This window comes from Carassius gibelio, chromosome B3 (assembly GCF_023724105.1).
Source record: "Carassius gibelio isolate Cgi1373 ecotype wild population from Czech Republic chromosome B3, carGib1.2-hapl.c, whole genome shotgun sequence".
Taxonomy (NCBI): Eukaryota; Metazoa; Chordata; class Actinopteri; order Cypriniformes; family Cyprinidae; genus Carassius; species Carassius gibelio.
The window spans coordinates 25049411-25056688 of record NC_068398.1 but is presented as its reverse complement, the minus strand read 5'-3'; positions in this window follow the sequence as shown (position 1 = coordinate 25056688).

The window sequence follows — 7278 nt, the reverse complement described above, 5'->3', positions numbered from 1 at the left end:
TTGACTGAGTGTTAAATACACTTTCACAAATTAATATTTATCTTCTTTAGGAATGTGTGTCGTTATTGTTTAAGCAGAAGCCGTTTTTTAATCAATGCTTCATAAAATTTTATTTATTGGTTGATTTTAATTAAACTTTAGAATTTTTTTGTTGTTGTTGTAAAGATCTATCAAAAAATAGAAAATCAAAAATATGAAACAAAATAAATTTGGTAACAAAATAATAATAATATAATAAAAAATTGTCACTTCAGACAACAAAAACTGATTTAGTTTTTGACATTAAAATAAAATAAATAAATAAACAAACAAACATAAAAATTATTCTCTGGCAATGCAAAAATAGTCACCAAGAACAATTAATCTACATGGAGCTCAAATTGAAGTCAAAAGTGTATAATCATATTTTGTTATATTTTAAGACATTACATGACATAACATTACACTTAAAAGCTTAAGACAGTTTAAAAAAATGTAAATATGGTATAGGCTTGATTATTCACATTGCATGCTTTCCCCCCTCAAACCACCAATATTTCCCACATTAATTTCATTAAGTTAATGTAAACCCAGACCAATAAAGATTTTATTGGCTAGCTCAATCACCTGCAAACAAATCAGGTCATATTGTGACAAACAGTGTCGTTATCTTTTAGTTAGGGGTTAGTATTTGTTTCAGTGTTGTGTAGACAATCACCACTGTGACTGACCAATGAAATCCTTAGAATCGGATGTGGGGCAGGTTTTGTGCTTTTTTTTTTTTTTTTTTTGGGTGGAGGGGGGTGTCACATATTCATATTTCTGTCAATGTGCGGAAAGAAAAAAAATGCTTTCCTATGAAATCAAAATGGTGCACAATGTTTGGGTGCTATTTGTGTAAAAAACGAGGTGTGCATGCACACAGCTGATAGCAGCTACACTGTCTAAGTTTCAAGTGTTGTTTTTGTTAGCATGAATGTAGCAGAACGGATGTGTGCATCTGCGAGCATGTGTGTAGAGGCGTGTACGTCCTTCGCGTGGTTGTGGAGGCGTGCTTATGAGCATGTTTGTGTGCAACCAGAAGGCCAAGAGGAAATGTCTATTTATTCCTTCTATTCTCCAAGACCGATCTGGAAATCACAGTAAATTCTCAAACCATTGTTAACACTTGAAGGCGGTGCTTTGCACTCATGTGTTTGTGAGTGCTCTGACAGAAAATAAGGAACAACATCTGGCCAAAGCAGGCATGCTTTTTCACTCTAAATCAGCCTCCACACCCCTTCACGCTCACACAAACATGCATACAGCCAAACCACTGCAGTAGTAAAGGTCACTGAAACTGCACTCTGAGTCATCTTCAAGCACAAAGGAAGTGCTTTAAGAGAAACAGGAAGTGAACTGTGGGTCACGGGGCTGAATGGGTTTAGAAGCTTTGCGGATCAAGCTATAGGAAAAAGACTAAATAAGTGGAATTCTATTTCCTTTTATCATGTCACCAGCATTCTAGAAATGCTGACAAAAATACTTTGCTTAAGAAATCTGAAAACTAGTGTTCTTGGAAAACACCCAATGTCTGCTACTAACCGTAGCTTAGCTGCCTGAGCGCTGGTCCTAAATCTTTGCAAATAATGTCTGGTGTTTGTGTGCCAGTCTTGCCGTACCCGCCAATGGTGACATAAATCCTCTAAAGGCTAAAGAGTCAGGCAAAGTCCTGCTGGAAGGCAAACCCTTCTTGCCAAATACATTTACATTTATTCATTTTGCAGATGCTTTTATCCAAAGCAACTTACAATTGGGTAATACATAAAGTGATTCTTCTTAAAGAGCCCAACAGACGCTATGATATGAAAGTCAACTGCCTCAAGCAGTAAAATATGAACAACTAGTAAATGGATGTCTCATAGATTTCATTCTTTTTGTTTTTATAAATTATGCTTTTTAGATGAATCTCCATCTACAATTGAACCATAAATATGATCGTTTTAATCATAAATGTAATAAGTTATCATTTTAATTATGCTTATTTTATTTATTTGAATTTATTTATTATGTGTCAATGCAAAATAATTGTTAATCATAAATATAATCATAATCATGATTATCATTTTATTATGCTTATTTTAACACTATCTATAAAAAATCATTATTAATCATACATATGACTGTCATCTATTATCATTTTAATTATGCTTATTTTAACAATATCTATGCAAATTAACGCATATATAATCATAAATTAGTATTGTATTTAATAAGAATTGTTTTACTAATATTCATCTATGCTAAATAATTGTTTAATAATAAATATAATCACAAATTATGATTACAGTCTTAATTATATAAAATTATTGTTTTAATTCTTAATGTAATCATAAATTATAATTATAATTTTAATTATGCTTATTTTGTCAATTTTTATCTTTGGAAATAATGCTGATTCAAACTTGAAACCTAATTAAAGCTGCCAGCAGTAATGAGAGGAACCTCACCCCCGGGCTCACAGCAACAGCTAACAGTGGGTAATATGCATTTAATGTGGTAAATACAGGAGGAATATATCAGTCATTTATATGTGCCAAACTTCCTGCTGCCAGCTGGTGGCGCTATGATTATAACTAAATGTTGGCATGTAGTTGTCTTCAGGCCAGGACTTTTATCAAACATGTGATGTTTGAGGCAGATTGAATATGGTATATTTGAGTTAGGTAAATCATGACATATCCTGTTGCCAACAGGTGGCGCTAAGATTATAAATGAATATTGGCCTTTAGATGTGTTCAGGCCAGTATTCTTACCAAACATGTGATGTTTGAGGCAGATTGAACATTGCGTTTTTAAGTTAGTGTAAAGCATGACATATCCTGTTGCCAACAGGTGGTGCAATGAATATTTCTGAAAACTGGCCTTTAGATGTCTTCAAGTCAGGACTCGTATCAAACAAGATAGTTTGGTAAGAATGGACATTAAATGCTTTAGTGTAAAACAAGTAATTTCCTGTTGTCAACAGATTGCTCTATGATTATAACTTAATATCGGCCTTTAGATGTGTTCAGACCAGGACTCTTTTCAGACATGTGTAGTTTGGGGCAGATTGGACATTGTATGCATGAGTTACACCAACGTCCTTTTAGAAGGCATTAATAGCATGCTTTAACACTTAAGTGTTTCCTGCATTTTTATGCATGTTTCTAGCATGTTTAGCACATAATTGCATATTAAACTGTGTTGCTAATAGTGCATTCCAGTGTTAATGTCACTTCCTATTGACAGCAGGTGGCGCTATGACTATAAATGAATCTTGGCATGTAGATATGTTCAGGAAAGGACTCTCATCAAACGTGTTAAGTTTGAGGCAGATTGGACATTGTATGCCTGAGTTACATCAACTTCTTGTTTCACTGCATTAATAGTATGCTTTAACACTTAGCTAAGTGTTGCTAGCATGTTTTAACATGTTGGCAGCCTATTTAACACTTGCTGATGCTTTTAATATGTTGCTAGGAGTCCATAACGGTGTTAAACATGTCACTTCCAGCATGTAGATGTCTGTTCATGGACGTGTTCAGGATTGAACTCCTATCAAACGTGTGAAGTTTGGGGCTGATTGGACAGCAACTTCGTGTTTTATGGCGATGCATCAAACTTTGTCAGACCGCCAGGGACACGCTCTTTGACGAAAACTCAAGATCCTTGCAATTTAACATCGCAAATATAACAAATTATGATAACACTCAGCAAATTTGAAGGTGATCCGATTAAAACTGTAGTAGGAGTTTGTTAAAGTAAAAGGCCTGAAAATGGCAAAAACTGCACACAAAACAAATCCACAGGAAATTCAATATAACAGACTTCATGTTGGGTTTCGGATTTTGTACCAAGATACTTTTTTTGCAGGTATTGGTGTTACATGTGTCTACCAGGTTTCCTACATGTACTTGAAACATAGCTTGAATCGCGCTCCATTTAAATTTTATAGGTGGCGCTATCGAGCCATTTAGCCACACCTAATTCTGAAACCCATATCAGACATAAATTTTGGCCAGTACTGACATGTGTGCAAAGATTCATGAGTTTTGATCATGTTTAGGCCATCAAAAATGCAATTCATTTCGGAGAAGAAGAATCTGAGCAATTCCATGCAATGCAAAATAATTGTTATAATCATAAATCTTTAATTCTACATACTAAAGCCTCTAAGTGCTGTCTTAAATTTTCATCTAAACTGAGCATTTTTTTATCAGGCTCCTATGTTTAGGTTGAGTCATTTTATTCTCTTGTCAATGTATAGGCCCTTTTGTATGCAATTTATTTAAAATAACAGAACATAAATATAGGAGCCTGATAAAAAAAAATGCTAATTTTAGAAGAAAATTTCAGACAGCACTTAAAGGCTTTTGCATCTGAACTCTTCATATATTCATAATTTCTTCTATACTTGCTTTGTGTCAACAATGGTCTGAGCTATGAAAGTGCAACCTATGAGCAATAACATTTTCTCAATGTATCCTTCTGGTAATTAAAACATCAAGCTTAACCTTTTTCCTGGTTGACATATAATGGGTAATAAAAGTTTACAAGGGCATCTGATATGGAGAAGAGAGAGAGAGTTATCCTGACCATAGATAACCTTATAGTTGTGTGTGAATAGCCTCCCTTTGCAGTCTGGTTAAGCTGTAAGTGGGTTAGACTGTGTGTATCTGATGCATTCTGGGCTTGATATAGGCTCTGCACACAAAGAAAGACCAAAAGAAAGAGGCTGGAGTGCTGGATGAAAATGAGCTTTCCTTGGCCCCTGGAGAGCCAGAGATGCACACACTTACACTTCAGTTGTAAATTAAGTGGACTACTTGTTTAAACTTGCTCAGACTTGTGCCAGATTCACATACACAACAAAAAGAGGATGACACTACTGTTTATAAGACGCTAAGACACCAAGATACCCACTGACTGCTTTTCCTTCCACTGACCCTGAACATGGCCAACAGTCTTGCAAAAACGCTTCTATGTGTCCAACAGGAATATATTTAGGGAGACAGTCCTTTATGTAACCAGGTTCACTGCACACTCACATATTTAATGCCTGACTGGGGAAAAAAAGCATAGGAAATTGACATGAAATTATAAGTGGTGAAAGGAGTTTCCTTCAGTGTGACATCCTATGATACTGTGTTAAAGGAATAGTTCATCTAACAACAGATCCTCTGCAGTGAATGGGTGCCGTCAGAATGAGAGTCCAAACAGCTGATAAAAACATCACAATAATTCAGAAAGTAATCCACATGACTCCATTACATCTTTTAGCATCTTGTGAAGCAGAAAGCTGAGTGTGTGTAGGAAACAAAATCATAATTTCTGAGTTAAAAAAAAAAAAAAAACATTCACTGCCGAGGATCCAGTGCTGAGCAAGTGATGTAATTCTATTTATTTTATTTTTTCTAGTGAAGAAGGAGAGTAAATTTCAAGCGAATTTTCATTTTTGGGTGACACGCTCCTTTTTCCATTACACATCACTGTTTCTGGGACCAGACACTCCTTCAGTTCCAAAAAAAGAGTCACCTTACAATCACTCAAAAAATTCAACCACATAGAAATGCAGTAGAAACACTTAAAACACATCTCTCTCTCTCTCTCTCTCTCTCTCTCTCTCTCTCTCTCTCTCTATATATATATATATGTGTGTGTGTGTGTCACAACAGAGGACCATTAAAATGAACAGACCTCAAAAGAAAACCCTCAAAATTGTGAATAACCACTTTAAAATGTGTACTTTGTATATTTGTACATTAATATAAAATTGCAGCCTGTGATTTTGATATAACATCCATGTTATCACATTATGCAAAGTTGTTGCTTTTCATGTGATTATGTGCAAAACAGTGAAGTATTACAATAATATAGATGGTAAAGAGAGCATATTTAAGTTCATTAAATAGTAACACACATACTTAGTATACACTTAAATTTTGCACATAATATACATGTACATACATGACTGCATTTTGTAATATACCTGCCTACAATTGTCATTTGTATATTGTCATTCACTATCTACTTATTTGAATTTTTTATTCTTTTATTATGTGTTTCATGTTCTATCTCTGTCATTCTGTTGTACTGCGGAGCTTCTGTCACGAAAACAAATTCCTCGTATGTGTAAACATACCTGGCAATAAAGCTCATTCTGATTCTGATTAACATTTTTCTCTTTCTTTCTTGTTTTTTGGTATTTTTGTTTATCTAACGTTACTAATGTATACAATACAACATCTGCATGTAGGAAACTCTCACATACCAGGAACCGATGCTACATGCCACAAGGTGCAGCTGCATTTACAGACGACAAACAGAACGGACTTTACAAGAAATAACACTGAAAAGATATCGTGAGCACGGTTACGCAGTTCAGAAGGTCAGAAGCCCATTGTGTGAAAGTAAACATCCACGGACAGCAGGAATGCAGTAACCTCCTGTGGGTGGTTAGTAATGGACCATTTCTTCCAGTTTCTAAAATTGCTTGTGACTACAAAATAATATAATTATGTGGTTTTTCGGTGCTGAATAAAACAACACAAAATGCCTGACTAACGTGTAACGTACTTACGTGACACACGTGCTCGGTCTCGTGGTATTTGTCTCCCCCAGCTGGTAAAAGCGGGACAGCGCGTGATGGGTGTGGCTGGCCGAAGGAACCCGTCTGTGGATGATGGTTGTCAATAATGTTTGGGTTTAGGGCGTGAACTGAATTCCTGAGCGAAAGGCAGAATATAGATGTATTCAGAAACTCTGAATACGAATTCCATTCCTGATCAAAACTGAATTCTTTCTTTTAATACGATTTTAAAAAGAGGCTTAGGACCACACCACTAGCTTAAAACGCAATATAATAGCCCATTTAAAGAAGCTGAGAACTCACAAAGACCATTAACAAATAATTAACATATATATAAACAGACCACGTAATAAATCGGAAGACCAACACATTTTAACCATAGATTTTAACAGTGAAAATTCTACAGTACCAACATTTAACAGCAGATGGCAGCATTACATGAAGGAAAAAACAAAAGTCTCGCAGATGAAAACTTGTATTGAAGCGTACATGTAATTTAAAATAAATTACAATAAAATAAATTAAAATAAAGCCATGGAACCAAAACGTAACTTTTTTATAACATGCTGTTAAAAAAGTAAAATATTACAACGATAAATTTTGAATGTTTTATATTAATTAGATATAAACATAGAAGGTGCTGTATACATAAAAGGTGTATAATCATGTACATATACGTGACCATATTA